Below are 21540 nucleotides of genomic sequence, written 5' to 3'. Positions count from 1 at the left end.
CTTGGAGCAGCCCTGGAACTTTGCAGAAAACCACTATCTGGCCCAGGTCCTGGCATCCCTGTTGCCTGTCCTAACGGTCACGTATCCAGCCTGAGAACAGCGGGGTCTGCTGGAAAAGGTGGGCGCTCCCACGCCAGGCCGCTGGTGTTGTTTGAGGACGTAAAAAGGAACCGTGTAGAACTCTATGGCTTTGGTCAGAGGTAACATCTCAGAGCTCTACCCGTGTGTATCTTGCACTATACCCAGATCTTGGCTTTCACGGAAAGTCACCCAGAAGGACAAAGAAAAGGATGGCATCAGGAACAACTATTCTGTGGCCCTCCTGAGGTTTCCAGCAAGCGGTGGGAGTTAGACCTGTAGGTCACCGTGTACGGTCTCATTATCCCTTTGGGTGCCCCCCATGATAGAGCCTCACACCAGGCTGGGCACATAGTGGATCCATTGTAATCTCATTAGTTTGTATCATCTACGAGGCCCTTTGATGTTTGCCAGTCCTGTTTGCATCGATGGGGAAACCAAACCACGGGAGGTGTGCCAGACGCAGAGCGGGAGCGGAACCCCTGAGCTCCTGAGGTGCTTGACCGCTCCCCAGATTAAAAACTTCTCAGGTTGCCGGATGCCTACAAATAAGTTTCAGCCTGGAGAAAGAAACCTGGAGGGAGGGAACCTCTTTCAGTGGGGGTGTTGCTGGAACATCCCTTCTGGACACGCTGTCTCCCCCTCTTTGGCTGCAATTTCTCCTTTGGAAGCTGGGATTCCCAGACACTGAGCACTCTAGAGTCTTGTGGTTTTGCTTTATTTTAGTTTTGGGTGGGAGAGGGGGCGAGAGGAGGGAAGAGAGAAGGGGCTGGGCTGTGAGATAGGTGGTGGCAGAGAGAGAGAGAAGGAAATCCTTATTCTGGGGCCAAATGGAAGAAATAATGAGGTGATTATCTGATCAGAGTTGGCAGCTTCACACCTTTTCCCAGATGACATCTTCTTGCTGCCTCATCTCGCTTCCTAGTGCCCATCTGCCAGGGAAACTGTGCTTGCAGTCTAGACCGAGACCCACGACTCCGCTTCCCCCGCCTCCTGCAGTAGCCACAGAGGGACCTGGGATCAGTTCCCTGGCTGTGAAGAATTAGAGAAGGCTCCAACAGGAATATATGAGCGAGGCTCTCAGAGACTGTTGCTTTCAGTTATTAAAACCCAGAGCTGAGGGAACAGATTCAGGCCTGTGGGTGCCTGCCCTCTGTCCTATCCCTTCCGTGTCCCGTCTCGTGCTCTGCAGAGAGTGGCATCCTGAGCTGATTCCAGTTCCGGCGCTCCGTGGGGCACGTCCCCACCAGCCCCCAGTGCATCTCCCTCCCTCGCCCACCTGTCCACCACCAGCCACCCTCCCTCCTCAAATGCCATGGCACACATACTCCGATCCTTCTCCGAAGTGCCCCTCTGAACTCCCTCACGTCCCCAAGCATGTAAAATTAGGCAGGAAATCTTTTGCAGACAGTGTAGCCTCTGGGGCTTCTCCCTCTTGAAATCAAAGTGGACCCCTGTGGTGTACTGGTATTTCCCCTTTAGGTCCACACCAGGAAGGTTGAGGGCAGGGACTACCCAGGTCTAGCTCCTCTCCACCTTCTGCCCTCTATCTTTCTTCAGAGTTGTGCACATCAGAACATATTCAGGAAAGATTTAAGGTAAAAGTCTGGGAAAGATGGGGGCTGGGAACGACGCCTTCCTTCTTTAGGATTTTAGCGGCCGGGCTCCCGAGGGCATAGGCGTCTTTGTCTACTCACTGTGCTTAGCTCCTGTGGGCCCTGGCTGAGAGACACGAGGTGGCCAAAGGAAGGCCTCCTTGGGGATAAAGGTCTCTGATTGGTTCTAACTTGCTTACTCCTATCAACAGACCAGGCCATCTCCCCTCTCTTACCCAGCACTGGCCCTGTGGCAGGTCACTGCCTGTACCTGGGCCGGTGGGCCTTCACCTGTGCAGAATAACAATTAGATCGTGTGCCTGGGAGCTAAGTAATTCAGCCTTTGAAGTTCTGCTGCACCACTGAGGATAATCTGAGGTGCTAGAAGACTTGACTCCCATGCTCTTTCCCAATGGCTCTCAAAGCTCAGCTTCTACCCACTTAGCTCCCAGTTCTTAGTCTCCCAAACTTGGGGCATTTTTCCGTTCAGCAGAGACATCAAGCCATTCAGCCACACTGGCCATGGTGAAGGACCCCCCCCCCCCCCCGCCGGCCCCCGCCCAAGAGATGTGGGACCTCAGGGAGTACTTCGCACGCAGGGCACTAGGTGGCAGTGTTGCTTCACGCACAGGAGAGGAGGCGGCTCCAGGGAAGCCACGTAGTGGGGAATGTGTCTGGTTTCTTGGGTTGGTGCCCCTGCCCTGGCCTCTGGGTTGTCTTGTTTCATCCCCTCCCAGGGTGTTGTTGGTAGGCATCCCTTAGGGTCGGCTTCATGCAAGTATTTTTTTGCAGGACCTGTGTGATAGGGCTAAGGTGGCATTTTGGGGGTTATGACCACCCTGCACTTGTAGCAACTAGTAAAGAAAACAAAATCAACTGGAGTTACCTCCCCCTCCACCCCAAACTCCCACGTTCTTCCAAAATAGGAAGTTGAACTCCAGAATGGATTGCCGGAATCCTTTTATTTACGGCCAAGGGCAATGCAGGCCTCAGCCTTTCGGTGCTGAGCTTCTCTCTGGCCCCTAAAGGGGGCATGATGGTGCCGACTCCCTACCCCCCACCCCAGAGGTAGGCACCCCCAAAGTTGCCTGTTGCCTGTGCTCTGAAGCAGGGCAATGGAGACCTAGGAAACGGGCGTGTGCAGCTGCTCCAGCGTAGAGGCCTCCCTAAAAGTCACTTCTCAAGGGCCTGGCAATTTAGGGACCTGGGGCCAAGGAGGAGTAGCCTGAGGTCAGGAGCCCATTTGGTTGGACTTTTGGAACTCAGCAGTGGACAGAAGCCAAATTCTGTCCCGTCCTGATGAAATCCTTAAGCTCCAGCACCCACCCCTGAAACCATCCTGTTCCTTTCCCTCCTTCTCAACTTCCTCTCCCCTCCTTCAACCCCAGCGTACACAGAAGAGAGACTTTTAATAGGTTCCTCCTCACCCATAATTGATTTCAAATGTTCCCTGCAGTCGCCCAGCTGAGTAACCACCTGCAGCTCCAAGTTGCAGGAGACTGAGTCAGTAAGTCCATGGCAGGATTAGAGCCTGGGCCCACGTTTCTTCATTCAACAAATATTTACTGAGCGCCTTGCCATGCAAAGCCCGGCAGGGCACTGTAGGGAATACAAAGATGTCTAAGAAACTGTCCCTGACTTGAAGACCTATCTTCCTCCTCTGAGGATCCAAGTTTCAGAGCATATCCCAGTACAGAACTGGGGAATCAGACTGGCCTAGCCTCAGATCCCACTTCTGACACTTACCAGCGCTTTGTTCTCGCAATCTGTTGAACTGATTGGAGCCTTGGTTTCCTCACATTGAGAAATGAGATAATGTCTTGCCTTGTTTACATAAGTCATATATGTTAAAGTGCCCAACACGGGGCTTGACCCATGGTACTTAGGACATAGTATTAATAGCGGGAGAGAGTCATCACTAAGCGCAGTGGGCATGAACCTGCTCATCTTTGGTTCTACCCACTAACCTGTAATTTTTCCTTAGGTGGGATGTTAACTTTCACTTCTTAGGAATTTAGTGAGCTAATCTGTGAGACAGGAATGATGGTAAATAGGAATTTTCACAAGATGGTTTCAAGATGATTGAGAACACTAGAATCAGATGCTTAAAAGAACTCTGTTTTTAAAAATCATGTGTTCTTTTTAGCTTGGGCAGTACTATTTTGAATGAACTGGACAGTGGCACTGAAGCTTCTTTGGCATCCCAAACCTTCTTGAGAATCTGATGAAAGCTGTCCTTACTCCTCAGAAAAATGTACATGTTCACATAGTTGACACAACTTTCAGCCCTTTTTGGGTTTTCTTGAGGGCTAGTGTCTAACTGGCCTTGTTTAGGTACCTTGATGACTCTGTGTTTTGTTTTGAATGACATCTAAGAAATGCGGTTTCACGGGATGCTAAGACACCCCCTTCTCCCAAGAAGGGAGCTGCGTCCTCAGGGTAAGAAGTTTCATTGTGCAGAGCACGGAGCTTCACAGAAGACAGGTTCCCATACTCAGAAGTGTCAGTGTAGACGTGAAGAGAATTTAAAAGGGCCATATGTGCTCTGTCCCCCTTTATCCAGTCTTAATGACAGGGGAAGAGCTACATACATACCTTTCTCAGAGCTCCTCTGAGAATGAGGAGTCTGTGACCATCTCCCTCAGCTGCCTCTTCGTATGTGACAATAGCGGTCAAAGTCGGAGTGTTTGCCCTCATGGGACCCTAAGGAGTTACCCATTTCCTTCCATATTATAGCCCTGCTCCCTGGACCGGGACCCAGACGTACAGCAAAGTTATAGCACCCCTACCCTTTGCATGGAAGAGCCATGGACGCGCATGCCGACGACAGTCCCTGGGGGTGGGTTTGCCCGCCTTGGCGAGGACGAGATACCTAAGCGTGCTTGTGTGGACGAGGCATGTGCCCTGATGGCTGTAAGTTAGCATCTGCCCATGGGGACTTTGTATCTTGTGCCTGTATGCCCCTCCGGAAGGGAGGCGACGTCTAGTGTGAGAAGTGAAACGGGCTGTTACTCCGTCCCTCCTTTCACCGCTGCCTGCTGAGCCCCCCGGCCATGCAGCCTTCCCGATTCCCTGTGTGAGGGTGATCTCTGCTTCCCCACTTCCATAGCCCTTCAGGTGTGGTTTCCTGGGGGCACACATTGCTTCCTGCCTCGTTAGCTCTGGCACATGTCTCGTTTCTATCTGCCGAAATTTCCTCAGGAGCCAAATTCATGTCTGATTCACTTTTGCCATCCCCAGATATCCAGCACGGTGTTAGGCTGTCACTTACGTTTGCAGGACACGTAAGGTAGACATTCGATTCCTGGACACCCGTTAGGGATGAGAAAAATGGTGAGAGGAACTTCCTGAAACCAGCGGCTCTTTGGAGAACGGGGCTGTGGCTCTCAAATTTCGCTTTTGCTGACTATAGAGGTGCGTCAAGAGCTTGGAAGAGGAGCTGCCGGGTGCGGGGCCCCCTCCCACCTTCATGGGAGCAGCCCCTTTCTTCGGGCAGGGTTCCTCAGCCCGAACAGTAGCCTTCCACCAAACCTCCCTTCCCTCTTTCCTTCCTTCCGGGTCAGACTGGCAGCATGGACTGATGGCTCCCCCAGCCTTTTCAGGCTCCCATCCTATTCTCTCTCGTAGTTGTCGCCCCTAATTAATTCATCGTACATCGATCCCATCTTCGCATCTGCTTTTTGCACTGACGCAGCTAACTAACACAAATGCAGATTCTGATTCAGTAGGTCTGGGGCAGCCTGAGATGCTGCATTTCTAACAGACTCCTAGGTGATCCTGCTGGTGTGGGGACCGTATTTAAGTAGCAAGACTCTAGACTTGTGAGTCTAGAGCAACGGTCAGCAAGCTTTTTCTGTAAAGGAACAGTAGTAAATGGCTTAGGTTTTGCAGGCCATACTCTGTTGGGGCTATTCTTTCATTAGAGTATGTGAGTGGCCTCGGACGATTTGTAGATGAACGAATGTGCCTGTGTTTCAGTAAAACTTTATTTACAAGAACAGGTGGCACGCCAGAGTTTGCTGCCCTGTGGTATTAAGGGCACTTCCCGTATGCCGTCTGTCTCCCACAGCCCTCTGTTGCTTTGCTTCCTAGCTCTGTGCTGTCCAGAATAATACCAACCGAGGGGCTATGGCAGTATCCACACCTTCTTTTCAAGTAAAAACAAAACTTCCCGGAGATTTCCTTCCCACAGGCAACAAGTCCTGCGAATTTCTTGGTCTGAGCATTCCAGGTGGAGTTTATAGTGACTTATTTTCTATTTAAAAAAATAGCATTGAAATATAACTTCTCTACCGTCACGTTTAAACCCTACAATTAATGGTTTTTCTTTTTTAAGAATTGGGAGACTTCTATCAATCTAAGTTTAGAAGGTTTCATTCTACCCCGAAGAGACTCTGTCGCCCTTCGCAGTCACTCCCCATCTCCCTCCTCACCTTCCCTGATCCACCACCACCAGAGACGCTGCTGATCTCTTTTCTGCCTCGACAGATTTGCCTATTCTGGGCGTTTGGTATCTGAGCCTGGCTTCTTTCACTGGAGGCTGATCATGTTTAACATGTGCCAGAGTTTCATTCCTTCTTATTTGCTGAGTAATAGTCCGTAGATCTATCACCCTGTGTTCATCCATTCTTCGGTTGATGGACACTGTGGTGGCCTCCACTTCTCGGCCACTGTGAACACAGCTGCTATGAACGTTGTGCACAGGTGGACTTCCGTTTTTATTTCTTTCGGGTGTATCACTCTGTGTTTAACATTTTGAGGCACTGCCAGACCACTTTCCAAAGTGGCTGCACCATTTTGCAATCCCCAGCCATGCGTGAGGGTTCGGTTTTACATTTCTGACCCTGGAAGTGAAAAGGGTTCCTGCGACTTCACTGATGATTAGGGCCGTTGCTTACATCTGATGGCACCTGGTGGTCCTTGAGAACTGTGCTGTTGTCTTGTGTGGTGGATAGAGACACCTGGATTCTGGTGCTGAGGTCTCTGCAGTCACAGGGAACCCTTACTGGTGGAGGCGGATGCTGTCATCAGGCTCCCTCCTCCAGCTTCTCAAGGGCACCCTAAAGTGGCCCTTTCTTCCCTGAACCCAGCTCTGCATGGAAGGAGCTCTCCTTTGGCCTGAATTGCATTGCTTTCTAGTACTTTACAGACACACACACACACACACACACACACACACACACACACACACACGAGCCCTAAATTACATGCACATGGGGAACATTCAGGCCCCCAGCAGGCATAGTACATCAGACTGTGATGGGGCAGCACCTTCAGAAAGAAAAGGAGAAGAGAAACAGAGGAGGAGGAAAAATAAAGCCCGTATGGGTCCCTCACAATGCCCTGAACTTTCTCTTGGGTTCCAGCTTTGGGTTCATTGCTGTCACCCTGTGAGCCATTCTGTTCAGGGCCTAGTGTCTGACTCACAAGGGGCAGATTTGGGGCTTAGGGGCCGCCCAGGTATCTGTTGGGGGAAGGAGAGTCACTTCCCGGTGGTAGCACAGAGGAGTTTCCTCTGAGTACGACCATGTGACCATCCTCCTTGTCACACTCCAGCGTCAGTGCCTGACCCCTGTTATTATCAGTTATTATTAGGGCCTTTCCTGTCCTCACCCGCAGCCTTAAGTTAGTGCCTCTTAGCCCTTCTACGATCTCAGGGAGACAAGATCCTGAGGACGGGCTTTGAGTGACCTGCACGGTGCCATTAGCCGCTCTCTCCCTGTCCTCTGTTAGCCGTGTGTCCTCTCCCAGTTCTCAAGGATGACCCGGGACCCATGGGGACTCTTGGCATTGCCCTTGGCTGGAGCACAGGTTGTCAAGTTGGAAATGCTAAGGAGTGTCAGGGCTGGGAACCAGGAATCCCCTTTGGCAGCCCAAATAAACTCATCCGCTGTTTGTCACCTGCAACACTTTGTCCTTCCTCTCTGCCCTATCCTTCATGCTCTTCTTTATTGTTCCTCTGCGGCTGCCCCTCAGAGTCATTCCGAAATGTGTGCTCTTGGCTCCTTCTTGTTCCCATCGTAGCCTGCTCCTCAGGGAGGCCAAATAAAGAGGAGAGGGAGGCTGCACCTTAGTTTGGATTCTGAACGTCCATTAGCTTCAGTTCCTGATGCCATAAACAGATACATAAACTCCATGCTTCTGCTCTCCAGTACATGGAATCTGGTTACTCTCAGGGCTCGTTGCATCATACACACCGTGACCCTGGCACCTTCCAGAAATCATATCTTAGGCTAAGTTTGTGTCCGAGAAGTAACAACATCCTCTATTTCCCATGTTCACTGCCTACTTTAAAACAATCCTGTTCTTTGAATTTATTTATTTATTCAGGGATTTTTAAAAACTTTTTTTTAATGAAATTTATTGTCAAATTGGTTTCCATACAACACCCAGTGCTCATCCCAACAGGCGCCCTCCTCAATACCCATCTCCCACTCCCCATCAACCCTCGTTTGTTCTCAGTTTTTAAGAGTCTCTTATGCTTTGGCTCCCTAACATTTTTTTTTTCTCCTTCCCCTCCCCCATGGTCTTCTAATAAGTTTCTCAGGATCCACATAAGAGTGAAAACATATGGTATCTGTCTTTCTCTGTATGGCTTATTTCACTTAGCGTAACACTCTCCAGTTCCATCCATGTTGCTACAGAAGGCCACATTTCATTCTTTCTCATTGCCACATAGTACTCCATTGTGTATATAAACCACAATTTCTTTATCCATTCGTCAGTTGATGGACATTTAAGCTCTTTCCATAATTTAGCTATTGTTGAGAGTGCTGCTATACACATTGGGGTACAAGTGCCCCTATGCATCAGTACTCCTGTATCCCTTGGGTAAATTCCTAGCAGTGCTACTGCTGGGTCATAGGATAGGTCTATTTTTAATTTTTTGAGGAACCTCCACACTGTTTTCCAGAGTGGCTGCACCAGTTTGCATTCCCACCAAGAGTGCAAGAGGGTTCCCGTTTCTCCACATGCTTGCCAGCATCTATAGTCTCCTGTTTTGTTCATTTTAGCCACTCTGACTGGCGTGAGGTGATATCTGAGTGTGGTTTTGATTTGTATTTCCCTGATGAGGAGCGACGTTGAGCATCTTTTCATGTGCCTGTTGGCCGTCCGGATGTCTTCTTTAGAGAAGTGTCTATTCATGTTTTCTGCCCATTTCTTCACTGGGTTATTTGTTTTTCGGGTGTGGAGTTTGGTGAGCTCTTTATAGATTTTGATACTAGCCCTTTGTCCGATATGTTATTTGCAAATATCTTTTCCCATTCCGTTGGTTGCCTTTTAGTTTTGTTGATTGTTTCCTTTGCTGTGCAGAAGCTTCATGAGGTCCCAATAGCTCATTTTTTCTTTTAATTCCCTTGCCTTTGGGGATGTGTCAAGTAAGAATTGCTGCGGCTGAGGTCAGAGAGGTCTTTTCCTGCTTTTTCCTCTAGGGTTTTGATGGTTTCCTGTCTCACATTCAGGTCCTTTATCCATTTTGAGTTTGTTTTTGTGAATGGTGTAAGAAAGTGGTCTAGTTTCATCCTTCTGCATGTTGCTGGCCAGTTCTCCCAGCACCATTTGTTAAAGAGACTGTCTTTTTTCCATCGGATGTTCTTTCCTGCTTTGTCAAAGATGAGTTGGCCATACGTTTGTGGGTCTAGTTGTGGGGTTTCTATTCTATTCCATCGGTCTATGTGTCTGTTTTTGTGCCAATACCATGCTGTCTTGATGATGACAGCTTTGTAGTAGAGGCTAAAGTCTGGGATTGTGATGCCTCCCGCTTTGGTCTTCTTCTTCAAAATTACTTTGGCTGTTCGGGGCCTTTTGTGGTTCCATGTGAATTTTAGGATTGCTTGTTCTAGCTTCGAGAAGAATGCTGGTGCAATTTTGATTGGGATTGCATTGAATGTGTAGATAGCTTTGGGTAGTATTGACAGTTTAACAATATTTATTCTTCCAATCCATGAGCATGGAATGTTTTCCAAGTTAGTTGATATATAGTATAATAATGATTACAGGAATGGAATTTAGTGATTCATCAGTTATACCTAACACCCAGCTCTCATCCCAGCAAGTGCCCTCTTTAATGCCCATTTCCCATTTAGTCCATCCCCCCACCCAACAACCCCTCCACCAGCCCTCTGTTTGTTCTCTGTATTTAAGAGTCTCTCCTGCTTTGTCTGCTTCTCTGTTTTTATCTTATTTTTGCTCCTCCTATCCTGTGTTCATCTGTTTGAATTTTTTTAAAAAAGAGAACATCCAGGAAATAAATCCAGCAGCCAAACGAAAACATCCCAGTTGTCTTTATGAGGCAGCAATGAGTGGTGATGTAACACGGTTCTGCCCGAATATACAGTATGGTCACAGGACCCCCGAGTCTCAGAACATTTGAACTTGACATGGCAACCAGTTGGGATACCAAGACTAGTCATTTAGCTCATTTCTGGATTAGAAGTCCAGTTACTAATCAGAGGGGAAGTCACAGAGTTCAAAAGTAATTCAGTCCGTTCGTGAGTCATCAGTCGGGCGGTGACTCACCATTTGTTCATTTTCGTACAGATCATTGCTGTACATTTTAGGAAGGTTAGGGAGGAACGGAGGTAGCTGGGTTCTGTTTGCTTCTTCCTCCACTCATATATTCACTCATCCAGTATATTGAGCTTCCGTCAGGCGAAGTTTCAGGCGTTGGACCGTGTGCTGGAGAAGCAAAGATGGGGAAGCCAGGGACTGCCTGGAAGGCGCTCTGTGCCCAGCGCGCGGACCTGTAACTAATGATCACAGCCCAGCCGCTGTCCGGGGCCGGTTTACCCCGAGGAGCCTGAGGGTTCCCTACGGCTAGGGAAGGAGAGCTGGTGACCAGAGAGGTAGAGGAGGCCTGGGAGGCAGCAGAATTGGGGAAAGGGAAAAGGATGGGTTCCCAACATGTCAGATGGTGCAGGGGTGGCCAACTGGCAGGCCTGACGTGGGCTCGCTTAGATCCAGCAGTTAGGACATCACTGGCGGCTGGGGCGCCCGGGTGGCTCAGCCGGTTCAGTGTCTGACTCGTGGTTTCAGCTCAGGTCATGGTCTCACAGTTTGTGGGTTTGAGCCCTGGATCCTCTGTCTCCTTCCCTCTCTCTCTCTGCCCCTCTCCCGCTCATGTGCGCATGCGTGCTCTCTCTCTCAAGAAATAAAAGAAACATTAAAAAAATTCTTTAAAAGAATATCACTGGTGGCTTGAGAGAGAGAGAGTTTCCACTCCAGAGTTGGGGTCCTGGGAGGGGACGTCCCATTACAGTGAGTGGAAATATGAATGAATGGCTGGAGGGTGAAGACAGAGAGCAGAGTCTTTTTTTGAAAAATTTTTAAATGTGTTTATTTGTTTTTGAGAGAGAGAGAGAGAGATAGAACATAAGCAGGGGAGGGGCAGAGGGAGAGGCAGACACAGAATCTGAAACAGGCTCCAGGCTCTGAGCTGTCAACACAGAGCCCGACGCGGGGCCCGAACTCATGAACCACGAGATCGTGACCTGAGCCGAAGTTGGATGCTTAACTGACTGAGCCCCCAGGTGCCCTGAGAGCAGAGTCTTGTGCACTCTCTACAGAAACCCGGCTGTGAGGGAAGGGGGTGAATGTCAGAAGCAGACGCAGGTTCAGAGAGATTTCATTTCAAGGTAAGAGAGATCCAAGTCTCCAGGTCTTATTATAAAGCACTAGTAATCTAAAGGAGGACACAGCGGGGGCACCTGGGTGGCTCAGCCAGTTAGGCATCTGACTTCAGCTTAGGTCATGATCTCACAGTCTGTGAGATTAAGCCCCATGTCTGGATCTGCACTGACAGTGTGGAGCCTACCTGGGATTCTCCCTCTCTCCCTCTCTCTCTGCCCCTCCCCCACTTGCTCGTGCGCTCTCTCTCTCTCTCTCTCTCTCTCTCTCTCTCTCTCTCAAAATAGATGAACTTAAAAAGGAAAAACCCTAGTAATCTAAAGTAGGACACAACATAAATGCAGGGGAAAATAGCGGAAGGTGAAGTAACAAATATAAAGTGTGCACACACAGGCCCCAGTCATGCCAAGACCTTACTGAAGAAGTTTTTATTTGACAATAACTCATGTAGTACTTTGTGCCAGGCCTCACTGTGGTCACCACACAAGCCTGAACACATGTGCTCCTCAGAACAAGTCGAGGAAGTGGCTGGAGGAGCCGGAGCACAGAGCAGAATAGGATAGGACGCTGCCCAAGATCACACAGCCTATTCATGCAGCCCCAGGATCGGAACCTGAGCGCTCTGTTCCTAGACGACACGCTTTTGCCCACCGGGCCAAGCAGTCTCTAACTTCTATGGCAGGAGCAGGAAGGAGTGGAGGGCCCAGCCTATCCCAACTGAACCCTTCCCTGTTTTGTTGTTTTGTTTTTTGTTTTTGCTCTCAGCAAAGGGCTCCATCCACACAGGCCAGCACTTGGGAGTTCCTGTCCCACATGGAGACCCCTCGCCCCTACCGCCCACAATATATATCCCATATAATACCAGGAACCAGTCACCAAATCATGGCTACTTTACCTAGACAGTATCTTTCAGACCTGTGCGGCCCCTGCCTTCCTTTTGGCCACATTAATTGCGGACGTCTCTCACCTGACGGATCGATTCATCCCTCGGCTAATTGCACCAAAGGGAGTTTTCTCAAATACAAAGCAACTCAAGTCACTTTCCTGCCCCGACCCTTGGGTGACCACACTATGTGCTCAGGGTCAAGTTTTGCTGCCTTCATTTGCCACGCGGGACCCTACTTACGCCCTCAGACTCGTCACTGCCCTCCAGGATTGACACACACTCACAAACCCATTCCCATACACACACACGCACACACACGCACACACACACACTCACTCCGTTAATTCCTCCAACACCAGACTACAAGCAGTGACACAGATATACCACTCTTTCCCGGACCTCTGGCCTCTGGCCTCTGCCCTTTGCCCTTTTCCTCCCAACAGAAAACCGTTTCTCCAAACCCACATTCATCTAACTTACTCTAAGTCACTTCCTGGCTTTTTAGTTAATATGATTTCCTCCAGGAAATCTTCCTTGGTCTCACTGACCAAGGTAGGTTTGTTCTTTTTAGTTAATATGATTTCCTCCAGGAAATCTTCCTTGGTCTCACTGACCAAGGTAGGTTTGTTCTCTGCCGGGTTCTCCCAGTAACCTGTACTCAGCCTTATGAAGACACTCAGAGCAACTTCCCGTAATTCCCATTCCACATTTATTTATTCAATAGATACTTACTGGGTTCCTACTGTGTGCCAGGCACTGTGCTGGGGGCTGATGTGAAACGGACACACGTGGCCCCTACTCCTGTGCCATTTCTCTCCTGGGCCAGCTCCCCACTGAGCTATAGGCTGCTTGAGGTCAGGGGTTGTCCTTTGTACATGGCTGCACCCATGGCACTGGGTGCATTATCAGAAAATAAAGCTCATCCAGCACATGTTTGATGAGCATGAATGAATGGGTGAACACACGAAGGGCGAGATGTAGGTCTTGATGCAGACTGTAGAGCGAATTCTGTCTGGAAGTAGACACAGGAAGCATGGTAATCTCCAAGTCCTATTGATTTAGAAGGTGGCCAAGAGGTTTTAAATTCACTCAACAATACCCTAGAAGGAGTGGTTACTCTCAGCCCCCACTTCAACTTCCTCAACTCCCCAAATCTATCAATACTTGAGAGATACTGACCAAGATCTAGTCTCCTAGAAAAACTGGGTATGATTGCAACTTGGTTTAACTATGATTCTTTCTTTTTGTTTTTGTAAGTTTATTTATTTTGAGAGAGAGCATGTATGCAAGTGGGGGGGAGGGCAGAGAGAGAGAGAAAGAGAGAATCCCAAGCAGGCTCCACACTGTCATTGTGGAGCCCGAAGCAAGGGCTCAAACTCACAAATTGTGAGATCATGACCTAAGCTGAAATCAAGAGTCAGAAGCTTAACTGACTGAGCCACCCAGGTGCCCCTAACTATGATTATTTCTAAATTTTCAGAAACTATCTCTTCTATTTATTTGCTTCCTCTGGTTTGAACATATGATCTCTTTCTCATTCTCTGCCTAGAACTTTTGTTTTGTGCTTCTGTTAACATTAGAGAAAGGAAGGGATAGAGAGTATACCTAGGGAAAGTTAATCTTGTTAATCTGAAGGAGAGGCCAAGAAGGGACCTGGAAACTTTCCTTGGGTTCCAAGTATTTCCAGCCTTTGCTCCTTCTCTGGTTCCCTAAAAATCTGGAGTTATCACAAAGGTTTTTTTTTTTTTTAGGGGGTGGAATTCTTTTAACATAAAACACAGGCGGTACCTAGCTCCATTATTTTTAATCTATTCACTCACTAATTTATTTATTTGACAGATATTTATTGAATACAAAGTAGGTATTCAAGAACTATTTTGAAATAAGTTCCAACTTTATGGAGAATAATAATAAACACTAGCCATAGCAGAGATGTATTTTGGACATTGTTTGTTTCAAGGCACATTAATAATTTGAAATAATTGCACAATAGAATATCCTTATAATCCTTATGATTCTAGCCTGTGGCATGCGTCCTGTGGATGGAGGTAATCTTGGGCACGGCTCCCTCCCTGGGTGTGGCAGTCTTACTTCGCCCTTGGACAGAGTGCTGAGTGTCACTGGCCTGACCTTAGCCAGGAGCAGCCATGGCAGAGGAGGGGATGTGAGCAGGTGGCCCCGCCCCTTCTGGCTTTCTGCTCACGGCAAGGTCTGGGAACTTAGGAGAGACGTGCCATATGCTGGCTGCAGAAAGCCAGGCAGGAAGGAGGAAGGCACCTGCTGACCTTGCTGTTCCTGGAACTTCTGTCACCATCCCTCCTCCTGTCCCTGCCTCCCACCTGACTGCAGACTTCCAGTCTTTTCTCTAGTCCAGAACCATGGTGGCTTCCACCTCCCGCTCAAGTTCAAGCTACTCAGCTCAGTGGCGGGAGCCCTCTGATTGCCTGCAGGCTTCTGGGGGCTCGGCTGGATCTTGATCATGTATGTGTCACCCCAGCACCCAAGACAGGGTCTAGAGTGGAGTGGGCACTTTGAATAGAATGAATTGAGAATAATCTAGCCACTTTCCACACACAGAACCTGCTCTCTCCTCACTCCCAGAGTCCGCCGCTTTCCCAAGTCAGGGAAGTCTTATCTCTCCCCTCCACATGACCCCCCTCTTACCAGCTCCTGGCCTCTGCACAAACGGACTCCCTACCTGAAAGGCCCTACCTCGATCTCTTCCTGCATCTAAATTCTTTCTTTTCCTTTTTTTATTTTTTTAAATTCTTTCCTTAATGTAGTGGCTAGGAATTCAGGATCTGCAGGCAGGTGTTCTGGGCTTAAGCTCTTGACTAACTGTGTGAACTTGGCAGGTTAAAGTCCCCTCATTGGTAAAACTGGCGTCACGACCATTTCTCTTTCATAGAATTGCCGTGATGATTAAATAAATTAATGCACAGCATGTGCTTAGCGCTGTGCCTGGGGCATAGTGTGAGGTCAGTCAGTGCTAGTTGCTATTCTCATCCTTCCATGGTGATGCGGTAGCACGGGAAGGACCCAAAGCCTTCAAGACACTGCCAGCTGATCAGACCGGGGCTGGCTCATGCCCCTCTTCTCTGAGGCCTCCTCTGTCCATTTTGGTCCATGCAGATTCGCTTTCTCCTGAGCTCCTACGCGTAGATGGGCATGTAGATTTACTGTGACACAGTTGGGCATTGAATTACTTGTAGCGAAATCTTGATACACTGGATTCCAACTACCCAGTATCCTCAACTAACCATCATGTTTTAGTGGTTCCACTTTTTTAGGAGATAGAAGCATATGATTGCAAGATGAATTCAAAGGAGGGATCTAGTAGAAACAAAACCTGCCCATCAAAATGTAGGTTCAGCCCAATCCTTTCTACCCTCTGTGGACTGTCACAGGATGTGTAACAGTGAGAAGTGATGAGAAGGATGAGGACCTTGAAGTCCTTCAGGATGAGCCTAGAGATCCCAGGCATGGACTCTCAGAACAACATGGGCCTGGTGACAACCCAGCCCAGCCTCTACTTCACAGATGGGAACATGAGGCCCAGAGAGAGAAAGGCACTTTCCAGACATCACATGGCAGTAGGCTGGGACCAGATTCCAAGTTTTTTGGTTCCCAATTTGGTACTATTTCAACTCTTCCAGGTTGCTTTTGGTCAATTTAAGTTTCTTGTTGGATGGGGAGCCTGGGTGGCTCAGTCGGTTAAGCTTCCGACTTCAGCTCAGGTCATGCTCTCACGGTTCCTGAGTTCCAGCCCCGAGTGGGGCTCTGTCAGCTCTGTGCTGACAGCTCAGAGCCTGGAGCCTGCTTCCGATTCTGTGTCTCCCTCTCTGTCTCTGCCACTCCCCTGCTCACACTCTCTCTCTCTCAAAAATAAATAATAAACATTAAAAAAAATTAAATTTCTTAGTGGAAAACAGAAGAAAACATTTTAGAAAGACTTTCAATAAGAAAGGGAAAAAATATGATTTTAGTCCTCATTTAACCTGAAATGCCAATTAATCACCCATTTTCCTTGTTCTTTCTCTTTTGCATGCAGAGGCCAGGCAGCCAAAGCTGTGTCACAGCAGGGCTTGACTCATAGGTCAGCTTGAAGTGTTCTCTTTGAACACTGGGCTCTGAAGACTCACCTGGATTTAATTTGAGAACACACACCCCGAAGTCTGGTTTTTTCTCAGACTTTCAAACTGGTGGAAAAGGGAGCTCTGAGCCTTTAGGGTCTGATCGGCATAATATTTGGGTTTTGTGGGCCTTTGCACCCTAGAAAGCGGTCAGGGTCTCTGTGGGTTAATTTGTGACCACACGGTAGAGGCAAAAACGTTCAGATAGTATTAAGTAAACATAGACAGTACGTGTTCATTGAGTGAATATGAGACGTGTTGGACGAGTACTTAATACTGTGATGTCTCGCTTTATGAAAACCTGATATGCAAACATCTGACCTTAGTTGACTGATAAGTTGGGAGGTTATTTTCATTGTACAAGGATCTTCTCCAAGCTTCCTTTGACTAAAGGCTCCTGCAGCGCCTCTGAATCAAGTATATATTTAACACCATTTAAACACTTCTTTGATTCTGTAAACCATACCTAGCGAATGAAATGGCAAAGCAAATTTTTGAGAGAGATCTCAAAATTATTTATTTGGTGGAGGAAAGGAGAAACCAGGATATTGGTGTTGGTGCTCTTCAGTTGGAATTTTAAGAGTTCTCAGAGGGACCTTGATAGAAATGGGATAAGGTTGCAGAAACAGGGCGGAAGCCCCCAGCTGTGGGTGCCCCTGTGACTCTGTCTCCCCCAGGACTGGCCTGTGCAAGGTACTAAAGTGTCTTCTCAAAGATGAAGAGATTCAAAACACTCCAGGGGTGGGATTTCAGATCATTCTCTTAGCTTTTGCACAGCCTACCTTCTGCATTTGGAGGCTGTGATCCTTTCTCTTGGCTTGCTGGAATGCCAAGGACTTGCTTTCCTAGGGATGCCAGTCTGCATCCCTAGAACGTGTTCTGGCAGGCTGAGATGCGTCTGTTGCAGTCTAGGTGGGCTGCCGAGGGAAAAGGGGCCCAGCCCACACCCTCCCGAGGCAGACGCTCATCGCGCAAACCAGCCTTTCCTCGTTCAGGCATTGATAGCATGTTCGCGGAATCCAGAATCACAGGACCAGTGGAGTGTGTGAATGAATGCTCGGGAAATTTCATACTGTTCATTCTCAAAGGTTATTAAAAGTGGTCGAAATTATGTTCCCCTCCCAAAAATCCATGTATTTAAAATTACTAATTAGGAGACCGTTTTCTTTTTTTTTTTTACTGGGAATGAGTAGATGTAAGGAACATTTCAGCACTTTTTAAACTTCAACTATTTATTTCTTTATGTGGGAGAAGAAGAATTTAAATGTCCTGAGATGTCCTGAGGTAATGATGATGTGGTCGCATCATCTCACAACCCTGGCTGGCAGTCCCAGAAACGGGGGCTCCAGCTGAGTTCTTTTCTGGGTCCTGACACTCTGGAACAAGGCAGAGGGAGAGCCACGATGGTGTCCACAGCCCATGTTCCTTGAGAGCCGCTCTGTAGGCCACTAAATGTGTGTCACCTCTGAGGCCTGACCTTCCGTCCAGAGCTCCATCGCAAGCAAAGAGGCCTCCTTCGTAGAAATACTGGTGAATGTGTCTCCGTCTGCTCTCCATGCAGTGCCTGGGGGTGGAAGCCACCTGCCAAGGAAGGTCTGTCTGATTGCCACAGTCCCGTGGATCCCAGGAATACGACACCCCTGCCTCCACCTGAATAAAAACCAAGGTACCAGATGCATGTCAAGCTCCCCTCCAGACACTGGTGCTCTGGAGCATGGCATAAGGAGAGCATGAAGAGAGTGCCCACCATTCAGGGGTCTCTGGAAAGGAGACAGTCAGCCCCAAGATGCGTGTTTAATTGGAAGCCTGCCCCTTGGGCCACAGTCAGGAGGGTTAGCTAATCGGCCTCGTCCACAGAAAGACAAAGCTCCTGGGTCTGCTGCCTCTTGCTTTGTCCTACGGGTGGTAGCCGTTTAAGCACCCTTTCTCCCTTGGTACGGATCTGTGGGAGTCAGGATCATAAACTCACTGGCCACCAAAGCCCGACAATGTGTTCCCTGGCAACAGTGGCAGAAATCGGGACACCAGATAGGGGTATGTGTTTGGTGACACCATCATTACAGTCCCGTGGGACCAGGGGATGCAAGCTCCCCTGACCTATGGAGCTAGGAGACCAAGGGGGGCATCCCCTAGGCAGCAGCTGCAAAAACCAGGGCAACAGATGTGTCTAAAAGCTGCTTCCCGGGAGTTACTGGAGCTCGGGGCGCAGTAAAGAGCAGCACTGAGAGAGCCCAGCCAGTCTGCATCCCTAGAATGCGTTCTGGCAGGCTGTGATGCACGTGGTACGTTGGACACCTGCCCCTCTGGCCGGCACTTGAATGTCAGCAGATGGGCTTCCTTCACTTGAAGTCTGGGCAACGTTGGCTGCATCTGAGCTGGACCCTGGGCAGGTGAGTCAGAGCGCACCAACTCTTCGTGGATGGGCTCTCAGATCGCTAGTCCTGTCTTGTCGGGACACAAGCCCCGTTGGTTTTCAAAGTTAGATGTTCTGGGGGGGGGGGCTTGTCTCTCAAGCGTGTATCTTAAACGTTGGGGTACCCGGTGAGGGGCTGGAACCTTTCACTCCTCAGGGAGAACCTTTGGGCTTGAGTTCCCCTCCTGGTTGTGGGTCACTATGCTGAGGATGGGGTTTGTGGTGAACCCGTCCCGGCCTCTCCTACCTGCTCGTTTGCCAGATGGATAGTCATCACTCAGCCAGGCTGTATGTAGGTTTTTTATTTTTTTATTTTTTATTTTTTATTTTTTATTTATTTTTATTTTTATTTTTTTAATACGAAATTTCTTGTCAAATTGGTTTCCACACAACACCCAGTGCTCATCCCAACAGGCGCCCTCCTCAATGCCCATCCCCCACGGCTTTAGGTTTTGTAAAGAAGAAGCGGTTCCACATGTAGCTGCAGAGCTGGTGTGTCTATGGGAGGAAGTGAATTCAGGGTCTTCCTGTGTTGCCATCTTAGACGTTTGCTGAGTTTTACCTCCAGCTATCTTATTTTTGAAAATTTTATTTATTTACTCAGTTATTTATCTTTCAGTTTTATTGAGACGTAATTGACCTAAAGCACTATGTAAGTTTAAGGTCTACAGCGTAATGACTTGACTGTATATTATAAATTACCACAATACGTCTAGTTAACTTCCATCATCTCATATAGATACAAAAAAAAAGAAAAGAAAAGAAAAACGGGAAAAAAGGTTTTTTTCCCTTGTGATGGGAACTTTTAAGATCTATTCTCTTAGCAGCTTTCAAATATACCTTACAGTGATGTGAACTATAGTCGTCATGTTGTGTGTTATTTTCCCAGTACTTAATTTAACTTACAACTGGACGTTTGTACCTTTTGACCCCCCCTTCATCCAATTCCCCCAGCCTCCCAAAAATGTTATTTCTGAAGGTAGAATAGTATTCTACCAAAAATATATTGTTTGGGTGGACTGTACTGTTTTTCATATATATATATATATATATATATATATATATATATATATATATGTATATATATATACATATATGTATATATGTATATATACATATATGTATATATGTATATATATATATGTATATATATATTTAATGCTTACTCATTTTTTGAGAGAGAGAGAAGACAGAGCACGACTGGGGGAGGGGCGGAGAGAGAGGGAGACACAGGATCCGAAGTGGGCTCCATACAGGCTCTGAGCTGTCAGCATAGAGCCCGACGTGGGGCTGGAACTCACGGACCTGATCATGACGTGAGCCGAAGTCGGACACTTAACCGACTGAGCCCCCAGGCACAGTCATGGATGAGGAAGGGAGTGGAGGAGCTTTATGCATCGAAGTCACTAGCTAGCTGAGCTCCATCCCTCACCCACTGCTGGCAGAGGCCCATTCTCAGAGATCGTGATCTGCTCTCCTTTAGAAGCTGGCTACTCGTAGTGTGGTGTGAAGGCCAGGAGCGTTGGCTTCACCTGGAAGCTGGTTGGAAATACAGAATTTGAGGTGCCGCCCAGGTCCTACTGAATCAGAATCTGCATTTATTCGGGTCCCTGGGTTGTTCATACCCACAGTAACCCAAGTAAGTTGTTCAGTGAGATCTGAACAGCCCTGGACTAGAGTTGGCCTGTTAGAGGGTCTGTGGACCCTTTCAGCCTGAATTTATAGGCAGACACTGTTGATTAAAGGTAAAAGGTGGTGGTGTTTGGATTTAGCTCCCTTGCTAGCTGCTTTCTGAGGTCCTGTGCGGACCATGGCTTCTGAGGTTGCAAATGCCTTTGGATTCTTGTCCCCGACCACCTCACTCTGTGCTTCCCCGCTGTCTCCTCTCCCTGCCAAGCCGCTGCATTGACTCTCACCCCTGCCCGAGCGGTCTCTGGAAAGCCAGGGAAGCCCCCCATCCCGGTTCTGACCATCTTTGCACACAGCGAGAGCGTGACTAAGAGGAAGAGTGGACTGCGAGAAGATGTTGACACGTGTGCTGGGAAGATGCTAGTGAAACGTTCCCAGGAGGATTTTCCCACTCTGTGCTCTAATTTATAAAAGCTTGGACTCACAGATAAAAAGCTGCGCCTAATCCCGTCTGGAAGGAAAGTTATCTAGAGCAGCTGAAAAACACCTCCCTGGGCTGCTTTTTTCACTTTCTCCTCTTCCTGCTGACATGGCCCTGCTGTCTGCCAGGTTGTGTGGTCCTTGATGAATGGCCTGTCTCCTCCTCCTTGGTCCTTTCTGTTCTCTTCATGGCCTCTCTGGGGGGGTAAGCTGTTGGGTAAGTAGTTCTGCAGAAGGCAGTAGATATACGTGTCGGGTGGCTGGGGGGCGGGGGGGGGCGCAGGCCTAACATCCTGAGAAAAGACCTTGCCTTGTATCAGGTTGATTTATGGTCATGACCTAACCTGGCTCTGTTTTTTGCTCATTTTTCTCATAAAAACAAACTTGCACCATACAGCATGTTTTTTTAGTTACCAGAGCTGATGACACTGTGCATGACTCCTCTGTTTTGTTGAATAGAACTTCACCTTCCTGGAAGCTCATGGGCCTTCTGGGAGAAGCAGGACTCTCCCAACTCTTATTCTCCCAGAAGTGCAGTGAGAACTCTGCCGTGGGGCTTTCCTGAAAGTGACGTTCTGTGGCCATCCCTGTGCCAAGGGCAGGATTTCTGCCTGGACCTTACCTTATCTTCCACCACCTTGGCTTGTGGTTGTAGTTAAACGATCCCTTCTGTGGGGCTCTGCCATGGACAGGTGCTCT

General features: G+C 48.4%; 1 protein-coding gene across 4 annotated transcripts in view; it reads left to right on the top strand.

Annotated features, from left to right (window-relative positions):
* Window positions 1-21540, top strand: part of PAPPA2 (pappalysin 2) — a 280558-nt gene that overhangs the window by 7738 nt on the left and 251280 nt on the right. The window lies entirely within an intron of this gene.

Source organism: Herpailurus yagouaroundi, unplaced genomic scaffold (genome assembly GCF_014898765.1).
Source record: "Herpailurus yagouaroundi ecotype Mexico unplaced genomic scaffold, PumYag 195, whole genome shotgun sequence".
In the NCBI taxonomy this organism is placed as follows: Eukaryota; Metazoa; Chordata; class Mammalia; order Carnivora; family Felidae; genus Herpailurus; species Herpailurus yagouaroundi.
This window is presented reverse-complemented; position numbering and strand designations above follow the sequence as displayed.